This window comes from Bufo bufo, chromosome 10 (genome assembly GCF_905171765.1).
Source record: "Bufo bufo chromosome 10, aBufBuf1.1, whole genome shotgun sequence".
NCBI lineage: Eukaryota > Metazoa > Chordata > Amphibia > Anura > Bufonidae > Bufo > Bufo bufo.
In genome coordinates this window covers 57172162-57185316 of record NC_053398.1, presented here as the reverse complement: position 1 = coordinate 57185316, position 13155 = coordinate 57172162, and positions in this window count along the sequence as shown.

The following is a 13155-nucleotide window of genomic DNA, read 5'->3' as shown; positions in this document are numbered from 1 at the left end:
CCCACCCGCTGTTCTTCATTACCAGAGGAGTAAGGGCGCAGTTTAAAGTATAATTTACAGGCCTCACGGAATGTCAAAAACTTGTCCCTTCCCCCAGAAAATCTGTCAGGGAGAGTGACCTTGGGTTCCGCAACAACCTGGTTACCAGTAGCAACCGCTGGGCTTGCGGTCTGTTGTAATTGCTGCTGTTGCTGGAGGACCGACGCCTTCAATCCTGCCACCTCCAAAGACAGGCCATGAAATTGTTTGGACAGAGCAGCAATTTGATCCATATTGGATTCTAAGTAGGTAAAAATTTTTATTTTTTTACCTACACAAAAATAAGGGCCAGATATAATGTAATGGCCGGCGTCACGCACAGGGAGGGAAAAGGGAAAGCCCTGCCCAAGGGAGAGGGTAAGGTGGTGACCCCTGACTCACCTTGCAGCTGGCACCTGACTGCCCTGACGTCCCTAGACGGGTTCCTCACCCGTGCGGCGATCACGTGCCTAAACTCTGGCTTTCCCTGAAATGAGTCCTAGATAGTGAACGGGCCGGTGGGATCGCTAGTCCGCACCACTGAACTAAGAGGGAAACACCAGGGAGAGGACAGACAATACAGACAAACACATACACCCAGGTGGGCGACCACAGCAGTCCACAAAGGTCCAACAGGGATCCGGAGGGTAGCGTTCTGGATCAACAACCAGAGAACGCAGCCACACAGCTCCAGAGGGTCAGAATAGATGTCCAGGCAGGAAGCTCTATATCTGGCAACCAGAGAAGTGTGAGAGGGGAATATAAGGAGGTTTGGGAGTGCTGGACAAGGAACAGCTGAGGAGAAGGAGCTACGGATCCCTGAGTGAGCCAAAAGGGTTTGCAAAGCAAACCCAGAATACTACCATAAGGAAACAGCCCTATCTTACATAGAGCGCGCAGCCAACCGCTGCGACCTCCTGACCCCGGGTACAACGGAGTCAGGCGTGGCTCTTGACACCCTCGTTACAGGCATCTACTGAGGCCACAAAGAAGGGGTATTTTATATGGGGCGCTCTGTACAGTACAATTTTATACTGGGACACATTATGGTGGGTACTATGGGGAAGGGGGGAGTGGAGTACTATGGGGTCATCTACGGGGGGCACTAAGAAGGGGTATTTTATACTTGAAAATTATGGGGGACACTGAGGGCATCTACTGGAGCATTTTATACTGGTACATTATGGGGGGCACTAGGAGGAAGGAGGGTGTGGAGCACTGTGGGGGCATTTACTGGGGGCACTATATAGGGGTATTTTATACTGGCACATTATGGGGGCACTATGGGGACATTAGCTCACCTGGGGGCATTACAAGGGGATATTTTTTGCAGTGTCACATTATAAGGAGAATTATTTCTACTGGGGGGGCATTGTGGTGGGCTTTATTACTCCCTGCTCTGCTATACCACTGCCCCTTCTCCAAATCCTTATTATGAAATCTTTCTCATTAGGATAAAACACCTCAGCTCCACCGAGATCCCCAAGGGCCAAGTCAAGTAATTATAAGCTTTCATGTGAAATATGTTTGTTATACACATATAGTCTACACTGTGTAGTCTGTTCTATAAGCACCATTGTTTTGTGGCGGCGGACAGAAAATAATCTGAAAGTGCCCCTCCCAAGACCAGGCTCTGGATCCGCCACTGGTCTCGGGTCGTCTAGAAATAGACAGATCCCACAGAACCGTGGCTCCTATTAATCCAGACCCCGCTAAACTAAGGGACGTTATCTGCCTCATTACTACACGGTGAAGGAGGAGATCATGAGAAAGGCTCGTAATCTATCTACCATCGATTTTGACGGGCCCTTTTTAATTATCCTACAAGATTTGTCGTGTGCTATTTTAGCCCAGAGACAAGCTCTTAAACCCTTGCTAGATCTCCTCAGAGCAAATAATATTCCCTACTCATGGGGGTTCCCGTTCCAGTTAGTAGTACGTAAGAATGGCCATCGTATTGAACTGCGGGATCCTGAGGACTTAGATACCTTCCTCTCGGCATTGGAACTACCCTCAATTCAATTACCAGATTGGCAGATCATACCTCCTCTTCCTGCCCACTCGTTGCTAAGGAAAAGCAGAAATTAGCTCCAAAGACGCAACAATGGAACTCATCCTACCTAATACACTGAGTTCTTTGAGATAGGCATTGGCTTCTTAGGAGCTCTATATAATTTAGATAAGACCTGCAAGATTTAACGTAGTCGCTGCATGCCCATATGGGGGGACTCCCTCACTGTTTAGATCATTTTCTAAGTTGTGTGTTTTCAGGCAGTTATTTTTTCACTAAATAGAGGTTATCCCTATGTCTCTGAACAATAAATCCGGGGATACATTATCTTCTTGTTGGTATATTTAGTTTGGGTTGCTAGATAGTTCATAAGTTTAGTGGGGGTTATTGTGGTCTCCCGGACTTGGGGCAGCGCCCTGCCCTGTTTTGACAGCTCATCGCCCCATCACAAACTCATCTCCGTTAATCTAAAGACGTATTACCCTTCTTCATAGAAGGTATAGTTCTGTCTTTGTTTTTCTTTCCTCTCTTCTCCTCCCTTATCCTTCATCCTTTCTTTCCTTTTTATTTGACATTTCCCATCACCCCACATCTCTAGGTAAACCTAGTGGGGCAGAGATTCTCATAGCTTTGAGCAAGAACATACACAGGTCTATACCTATCAAATATCTTACATGTGCTCTCTTTCTTCCCTTTTCGCCCTTCCTTTAACTATCAGCTCTAATATTCACAGAGACACCTCAGAGATTTAAAAGATACTCTATACCCTTCGCTTCGTTTGTAATCTTGCCCGGCATATTTGGTACATACCACGATCTCATAGTTAATCGCTATCCAGAATGAAGTCGCCACCATGTGTCAAGCTGGCATCACTGAATGTCCGGGGATTTAATGTTCCTGAAAAACGTTCTAGGGTTTTGTATGACATGCACAGAGAGAGAGTGCAGATGTTTCTTCTACAAGAAACGCATTTTAAACAGGGTAAAGTGTCGAGTATGCAATCTAAACACTACAACTTTTGGGCCCACAGCACTAATCCTGAATCGAAGTCGAAGGGGGTTTCTATTGCATTACATAAATCTCTACCTTATATCTTTCTAGATCTTCTGACAGATCCATGCAAGCTATTCCTGTTCCTGAAACTGAGGATCCATGAGAGAGCGTATACCATCGGAAGTCTGTACCTACCATATTTCCGACAAAGTAAAGCGCTCACAGTTATTTTAGCGCGACTGGACAAGTTTGCGGAGGGTACTACATTGTTGGGGGGGCGACTTCAATATGGTATTGGAACCCTTGCTGGACTCTTCTTCAGGTAAAACAACGGTTCCTAAATCAGCTATTCTACGAGCGAAACAAGCACTTTTTTTTAGAAAACTCGTAGATGTATGGCACAAAAAGATAGGGATTATACTTTCTTCTCCCCGGCACACCAATCCTACAGTAGACTCGACATGTTCCTCATATCCCACCATGCCTTAACCTTTCACCCAGCCACACACATAGGGACTTTAACTTGGTCTGATCATTCCCCAATATTCCTATCCTTAGAGCTCCCGGGATTAGTTGTTAAAGAGTGGACTTGGCGATTGAATGAAGACCTATTACATGATAGCGTATGTAGGGCTGATATAGAATACACCATAAAATAATTTATGGGAATACACACACACGCAGTCTAGACCCCAAGACCCTCTCCGAACTCACATTACTTAGGGAACAGCTCCAGGGGATTCTCACAGAAGCCTCCCGCAGGAATACCGAAAGGTTCCGTAGTTATCTCTTTGAAAATTCTAATAAACCTGGGAAAGCAAGGTTTATACACCCTCGCCAATAAACAAGCTAAATTCCTAATATAAAAGATGTAACGGGCACACCAATTAATCTCCCTTTCCAAATAGCTGAAGTTTTTAAATCATACTACGAAACACTTTACAATATTAAAGGGGAATTACTGTAGCTGACATGTCTACTATAGATTTGGAGGACAGGATAAAAATGTATGTAGATGAAACTGCGCTCCCTACAATATCTACGGAAGCGGCTACCATGTTGGAGGAGAAATTCTCAGAATCCGAGATTAAGTAGATTTTGACCACATTAAAAGGGAGGGAAGAGTCCTGGACCAGACGGTTTTACGGCACCTTTTTTTAAGCAATTGAAAGATCATCTTGTACCATTCCTAGTGAAAGTATTTAATAGCATATCCCCTTCCTGCCCCTTTCCTAAACAAGCTTTGGAGGCACACATAGTCGTGATTCCAAAACCTAACAAAGATGCATCTCTCTGCAGTAATTACTGTCCTATATCACTATTTAATTGCGATATCAAAATGTACTCCAAATGATTAGCAACCCGCCTCAACACAGTGATCCCAGAGATAATCCACACAGATCAAGTGGGCTTCATACCAGGCAGAGAAGCTAGAGACAATACGATTCGAACTATCAATCTTATCTCCACAGCACAACACCGCCGAGTCCCTATGTGACTCTTGTCGATTGATGCTGAAAAAGCATTCGACAGGGTCCACTGGGTATTCATGACAGCTACATTAAGACAATTAGGTCTAGGTCCTACCTTTGTGGATAGAGTCTGTGCTCTTTACACAAATCCCTCAGCTAGAGTTAGAACTAACAGCATATTGGCACCATCTTTTGACATTAAGAACGGTACTCGCCAGGGATGTCCGCTCTCGCCACTACTATACGTATTAGTAACGGAACACCTAGCTAATGCACTAAGAAACAAACAAACAATCAGGACATCACTGGGGTTGTCATAGGAGGTCACCGACATAAATTGTCGCTTTATGCTGATGACTTACTCATGTATATCTCAAACCCCCACATCTCTCTTCCATCTGTCCTCAAAGAGTTTCAGAGGTTTGGACATCTCAGTAATTTCAAGATTAATCTTACCAAAAGCGAAATGTTGAACATCTCGTTGCCAGACAATGAGGTGTCCCTTGTACGGACTAACTTTTCCTTTAGATGGCAGACCGCTAGCATTACATATCTAGGACTGCAAATCCCATCCCAGCTACACTTACTATTCCTACTTAACTACCTGCCCCTACAGAAAAAAAACAAAACATAGAAGACATGAAAAAATATTCATTAAAAACTCTGTCATGGTTTGGAAGGATGAATGTCATTAAAATGGACATATTACCGAGATACCTCTTTCAAACAATTCCCATATGTGTGCCGGGGAGATTTTTTCTAGCCTTACGCAGTACTATTGCGCGCTTTGTTTGGGGTTCCAGTAAACCTAGAATAAACTTCAGAGCATTGACTAAACCCAAAAGGAGAGGGGGCATGGGTATGCCAGACTTAAAATTATATCACACATCGGCATTACTTATACGGATCTTGAATTAGTCAAAAGGTCCAAAAACGAAGCTCTGGGTCCAACTGGAACAGGAACTTTCCCCATTGGATTTATTAATAGTTCCTTGGGTGAATCTTGACAATAGACCCCCATTAGAGGTATGGCCCTTTTTAGTGCGTCATACCCTTACTCAATGGGACAGTTGGATTCTAAGGTTTCAGCTATCTCAAAAACCGGGACCCATGACACCTATCATAGGCAACCCGGCTTTCACCCCAGGGTTTCAGGTACATATGTTTTTGGATTGGCACAGATCCTTGCATCCTAGGGTCCGAGATTTTCTAAAAAACTTCAAAATAGCTCATTTTGAATCCATCGTGCCTGAGGTTAGGAGACAGAACAGGGTGGCTTGAATATGCTCAGATGAAAACATTTGTAGAAGGGCTGTTTGCACGGCAGCGCTGCTCTGAAGACACAGACTTTGACACTCTCTTCCGAAAACCTGATACACATTACAGACTACTATCGCAGGTGTATAGGATATTGATAGATCGCAGCAATGCTGACATAGCACCTTATTTCCAGAAATGGGAAACTGATCTTCAACTTACCTTTTCAAAGGAAGAGGTGTTAAAGATGTGTACGCTCTCTCATGGGTTATCTATAGCAGCACACGCAAAAGAAAAGAATACGGATGCTGCCTACTTTTTGTTCGGTTGTTAGTCCCTCCTTTATAATCCCCTTGACATCTCCTTTCTTTCATCTCTTTTTTGTTAGAGGTGTGACAGTATTTCATAAGGTTATCTGAAGTGGTTGTCGCATCCCCACTGCATCAACATGCTAAGATTGGGAATGTTGATTTAAGCTGCGAATGGTAACGCTGTACAAACAGATCTTACGACATTGTATCCCATGGAGATTTTTGTGTATTAAAGTGAGAATAAACTTAAACCTTAGTTGCAAGCCTTGGGGCATCTTAAACCTGGCTTGTCCTCTGAATCTTCTCGAACTTCACTTTAACTCCCATTTCCCCACCCCCTGTTTTTTCGGCTTTTCCCTCCCTTTTTCCTCCTTTCTTATTCTCTCTCTTTTCTCTTTCTTTTATTTTATGCTATGGCTCTATACTTCGAGCTTCATTACAGCAGTAACAACGTGAGAAACATGGTCTACAGAAGATAGTCTTTATTTATCCTCACACTATTTATTGATAACAAAGTGTTATATTCATAAAGGTTTGTTTTATTATACAGAGACACTAAGATTCATATAAACATGTAATAAAATTAATTTTGACACTTCTTTTTCTGTAATATTGTAATTTGGATCCTGCAAGCTGCGTGATCCTACGTTTGGTTTGTCCATGTAATAGTTGGCTATATTATGATATATTGTTATACTCAAAACTCTTAATAAAAATAGAGAAAACAAATTTGGTGCGATTTCGATGTTTCTGAATGTTAAGGGTTATTAGGATTTTTATATAGTTTGGAAAAACAAACAAGACATAGCGAATTTTAATCTTAAAGAATATATATATATATTTTACTAATGAAAAGTTTATGACTGTGGTGTCATAGAAACATAGAAACATAGATTGTGTCGGCAGATAAGAACCATTTGGCCCATCTAGTCTGCCCAATATAATGAATACTATGGATAGCCCCTGGCCCTATCTTATATATAGGATGGCCTTATGCCTATCCCATGCATGCTTAAACTCCTTCACTGTATTTGCAGCTACCACTTCTGCAGGAAGGCTATTCCATGCATCCACTACTCTCTCAGTAAAGTAATACATCCTTATATTACTTTTAAACCTTTGCCCCTCTAATTTAAAACTATGTCCTCTTGTAGCAGTTTTTCTTCTTTTAAATATTCTTTCCTCTTTTACCTTGTTGATTCCCTTTATGTATTTAAAAGTTTCTATCATATCCCCTCTGTCTCGTCTTTCTTCCAAGCTATACATGTTAAGGTCCTTTAATCTTTCCTGGTAAGTTTTATCCTGCAATCCATGTACCAGTTTAGTAGCTCTTCTCTGAACTCTCTCCAAAGTATCAATATCCTTCTAGAGATATGGTCTCCAGTACTGAGCACAATACTCCAAATGAGGTCTCACTAGTGCTCTGTAGAGCGGAATGAGCACCTCCCTCTTTCTACTAGTAATGCCTCTCCCTATACACCCAAGCATTCTGCTAGCATTTCCTGCTGCTCTATGACATTGTCTGCCTACCTTTAAGTCTTCTGAAATAATGATCCCTAAATCCCTTTCCTCAGATACTGAGGTTAGGACTGTATCACTGATTTTATATTCTGCTCTTGGGTTTTTACATCCCAGGTGCATTATCTTGCACTTATCAACATTAAATTTTAGTTGCCAGATTTTTGACCATTCCTCTAGTTTTCCTAAGTCCTTTTCCATTTGGTGTATTCCTCCAGGAACATCAACCCTGTTACAAATCTTTGTGTCATCAGCAAAAAGACACACCTTACCATTGAGGCCTTCTGCAATTTCGCTGATAAAGATATTAAACAATATGGGTCCCAGAACAGATCCCTGAGGTACCCCACTGGTAACAAGACCATGGTCTGAATATACTCCATTGACTACAACCCTTTGTTGCCTGTCCCTCAGCCACTGCCTAATCCATTCAACAATATGGGAGTCCAAGCCCAATGACTGCACTTTATTGATAAGCCTTCTATGTGGGACAGTAACAAAAGCCTTACTAAAGTCTAGATAAGCGATGTCTACTGCACCTCCTCCATCTATTATTTTAGTCACCCAATCAAAAAAATCAACAAGATTAGTTTGACATGATCTCCCTGAAGTAAACCCATGCTGTTTTTCATCTTTCCATCCATGGGATTTTAGATGGTCCACAATCCTCTCCTTAAGTATGGTTTTCATTAATTTCCCCACTATTGATGTCAGGCTTACTGGCCTATAGTTGCCCGATTCCTCCCTACTACCTTTCTTGTGAATGGGCACAACATTTGCTAATTTCCAATCTTCTGGGACGACTCCTGTTGCCAGTGATTGGTTAAATAAATCTGTTAATGGTTTTGCTAATTCACCGCTGAGCTCTTTTAATAGCTTTGGGTGTATCCCATCAGGCCCCTGTGACTTATTTGTATTAATTTTAGACAGCTGACTTAGAACCTTTAGACAGTCGACAATGGAGTGCATATAAGAAGGAGCCCCAGAGCAAAGTCAAAATGGATCCCTAATAAAGTTGCTGGATTTTACCAACCAAGACAGGAGGGCCTGGTGTTTCCCCCCTCCACATTCTTTTCATGACACGTGGGCCAATTCCCCAACCCCTTGCTTGCACTTTTGTAGAGGGGAGTCCTGCACAAGTTCTTACTTCCTAGTAGCAAGGCGGATAATGCGACCGTGACCGGGCTTTCTCTTTTCGGATGCCTCTTAGCGCCTGAACGATCTTCTCATACAGTATGTGTTCCCAGCAATTCAGGCAACCATTTTTTCTGAATTGCTGCAATTGCAGCTGTACAGATTTGCTATACAAAAGGCACCCAGAAATAAGAACGCAGAGTTAGAAAACACCTCATTTTATGAGAGGTGTTGTGGGCATGCTCTACGACAGATATAGGGAGATATGAGGAGCTGAGTTAGTGCATTTACCTATTATCAGTGGCGTGATCCTGTGTTATCTGCCTCCAGCTTCAGATGCTCATGAGCAACAGACTGCAAACTACTACTTTACAGGCCAATTTTACACAAGCGTAATATAAGTACATTTATGCCCATGTATTAAAGGGTTTCTATCACTTCGTTTCACCTATTTAGCTTTCAGACACTAGCGATCCGCTAGTGTCTGCTTTATCTAACCATCCTAATATAAGAGCTTATTGTCCTGCCGTTTAGCTAAAAAAATAACTTATATAGATATGCAAATGAGCCTCTAGGTGCTATGGGGGCGTTATTAGCACCTAGAGGCTCCGTCTACCTTAACAAACTGCCGCCGCCCAGCGCGTCCCTCCAGCCCGCCCATCTCCTCCGGAATGCGATGCTCCTCGTATTCGGCGCATGCGCAGTGAATGTCTGATCGCTTCCCTGCTCAGACATCTCCACTGCGCCTGTTCCTCGGAGCACTATGACGTCATCGGCGCAGGCGCAGTGGAGATGTCTGAGCAGGGAAGCGATCAGACATTCACTGCGCATGCGCAGAACAGAGACGCGCACGGAGAGGATCGCTTCAGCTGGAGATGGGCGGGCTGGAGGGACGCGCTGGGCGGCGGCAGTTTGTTAAGGTAGACGGAGCCTCTAGGTGCTAATAACGCCCCCATAGCACCTAGAGGCTCATTTGCATATCTATATAAGTTATTTTTTTAGCTAAACGGCAGGACAATAAGCTCTTATATTAGGATGGTTAGATAAAGCAGACACTAGCGGATCGCTAGTGTCTAAAAGCTAAATAGGTGAAACGAAGTGATAGAAACCCTTTAAGGTCCCTTTACTTGGGGCGATATTACAGCAGATTATCGGGAAGGAGGCGTTTGCTCGCTGGTAGAGGAGACCACTGCCTTTACATGCAGCGATCTCCTCCAGAGATCACTAATGCAATTGCTCTTCCCCATAATGACCCGTTTCCCGGCAGCAGAACATGTTTACACAGTACGATCTGCTGTCGGGAAACAAGGATTTTTGTGTTTGCACAAACGATCCAATTACCGATGAACGAGCGTTTCGCTTGTTCATCGGTTAATCAGTGGTACAGTTACACCGCCAGATCATCACTAACGAGCATTACTATGAACGCTCCTTAGCGATCTATATTCTCGGCCCATGTAGAAGGCCCTTTACTGCCTCATGTCCTGGCCAGAATGTCCTAATGACCCAAACTGAGAGCATTGAATGCACAGCTGTGCCAGTTTTCTGCTTGTGTGAAACTGGCATTGGTAATGGAGCATCTAACAAAATGGCAGTATGTAGTCAATTGCTAGGGATCATCTATTCCCTGTGAGGATTCGCTCTGGTAGGCAGGGTAAGCGGACGCAGAACAGAGGCAAAAGAAACAGTTTGTAAGGGCTCTTTCACACCTGCGTTCTTTTCTTCCGGCATAGAGTTCCGTCGTCGGGGCTCTATGCCGGAAGAATCCCGATCAGGATTATCCCCATGCATTCTGAATGGAGTGAAATCCGTTCAGGATGCATCAGGATGTCTTCAGTTCCGGAACGGAACGTTTTTTGGCCGGAGAAAATACCGCAGCATGCTGCGCTTTTTGCTCCGGCCAAAAATCCGGAACACTTGCCGCAAGGCCAGATCCGGAATTAATGCCCATTGAAAGGCATTGATTCGGATCCGGCCTTAAGCTAAACGTTGTTTCGGCACATTGCCGGAGCCGACATTTAGCTTTTTCTGAATGGTTACCATGGCTGCCAGGACGCTAAAGTCCTGGCAGCCATGGTAAAGTGTAGCGGGGAGCGGGGGAGCAGCATACTTACCGTCCGTGCGGCTCCCCGGGCGCTCCAGAGTGACGTCAGGGCGCCCCAAGCGCATGGATCATGTGATCGCATTGGACACGTCATCCATGCGCATGGGGCGCCCTGACGTCATTCTGGAGCGCCCCGGGAGCCGCACGGACTGTAAGTATACTGCTCCCCGCTCCTACTATGGCAACCAGGACTTTAATAGCGTCCTGGGTGCCATAGTAACACTGAAAGCATTTTGAAGACGGTTCAGTCTTCAAATGCTTTCAGTACACTTGCGTTTTTCCGGATCCGGAGTGTAATTCCGGCAAGTGGAGTACACGCCGGATCCGGACAACGCAAGTGTGAAAGAGCCCTAAAACAAAACTTCAGTGTTTATTCACACAGGAGAAAAAAAACAAAGCAACATTTTTCAGTCTTCGTGTTCGTTCATACAAAGGAAAGTTTTTTTCAGCGGTCAACAACAGGCTTTAGGGGGCCTCTTTTCCCGCATGCGGCCCTCAGCCCTCTAGCACGGCACCATGCCTCAGATCCCAAAACAGAGACCCTGATTCTGAGCCCAGCTGCCTATTTAAAGGACAGCCAGGTGCTGCAACAACCCGGACAGCCACTTAAACTCCGGTCCGGTATTTGATCTCACCTGGCTGGAAATCAGCCCAGCCGCCCATGTTGGGAGGAAAATATCTGCCTGCCCAAACAAAACCCCTTGCTATGTTACATACCCACCCCTTTGTTCAACCCTGAGGGGTGAACACACGCCAGACAGTGTATCCGGGACAGGGCATCCGCGTTTCCCTGTAACCGGCCTGCCCTATGTTCTACTGTAAACTTAAAGTTCTGCAAGGACAAGAACCATCTGGTGACCCGAGCATTCCTCTCTTTGGCCTGGCTCATCCACAAGAGGGGAGTGGTCGGTCACCAAATGGAACTTTCTCCCCAACAAATAATAGCGGAGAGACTCGAGTACCCATTTGATGGCCAGGCACTCTCTCTCCTGCATCGGGTCTCGGCTGGAGGGAGCTTATGGCTGAGGAAGACAATGGGATGCTCCTCCCCGTTGACTTCCCGAGACAGTACAGCACCAAGGCCTACTTCGGAGGCATCAGTCTGTACTATAAACTCCCTTTTGAAGTCGGGCGTCACCAAAACCGGGGACCCACACAGGGCCGACTTCAAAGCGGAGAAAGCCTCTTCCGCCTAGTCATTCCAGCGGACCATCACGGACTTCCGTCCCTTTCAAGAGTCCTGTCAATGGAGCTGCTAAAGTGGCAAAATGGGGAACGAACCTCATATAATAGCCCACCATTCCAAGGAATGACTTTACTTGCCTAGAGGAGACAGGTTAGGGCCATTCCTTATCGCCTCTATTTTGTTTACTTGGGGCTTGATGACTCCGCGCCCAATGACATACCCTAGGTATTTGGTCTCCTCTAACCCTATCGCACATTTTTTTGGGTTAGCGGTTAGAGTCCACTACGGTAGGTGACTTTCCCAGTCAGTGCTGTGAATGACAATATCATCCAGATAAGCTGAGGCGAAGGATAACACCTTATATTGGTACAGCCCCTCTGGTGTAATGAATGCAGTTTTCTCCTTCTCAGCCTCCGTCAAGGGTACCTGCCAGTACCCTTTGGTGAGGTCCAAAACAGAAAAATACCGGGCTTGGCCTAACCTTTCAATAAGCTCATCCACCCGAGACATGGGATATGCATTGAATTTAGATATTTTGTTCAGCTTACGAAAATTGTTACAAAACCATAACGTCCCGTCCGGCTTGGGTATTAAGACTATAGGACTGGCCCACTCACTTATAGACTCCTCAATGACGTCTAGCTGCAGCATGAGCTGCACTTCCTCCGAAGTGGCTTGTCGCCGAGCCTCGGGTACCCAGTATGGCTTTAACCAGACTTTTGCCTGAGGCTCAGTGACAATGTCATGCTGGATTGCGGAAGGGCGTCCAGGAAGGTCTGAGAACACATCCGTATTCCGACTAATGAACTCCCTGGTCTCCTGAGCCTGTTTAGAGGAGAGGCTGTCAGCAATTCTTACTGTGGCAGCCGCTTCCCTTGCCTCAGACATAGGAGCCGGAACCTCTTCCCCTAGAAAACCCGGTTGCGGGCTGTCTTCAGTACAGGTCTTCCTATCTTTCCAAGGTTTAAGTAAATTAACATGGTAAACCTGCTCCGGCTTCCGCCGCCCTGGCTGGTGTACCTTGTAATTTACCTCTCCAACTTTCTCGAGTACCTCGTAGGGCCCCTGCCATCTAGCCAGGAACTTATTGTCCACGGTCGGTACCAGAACCAAAACCCGATCTCCCGGGTTAAAGTTCCGGACCCGAGCCT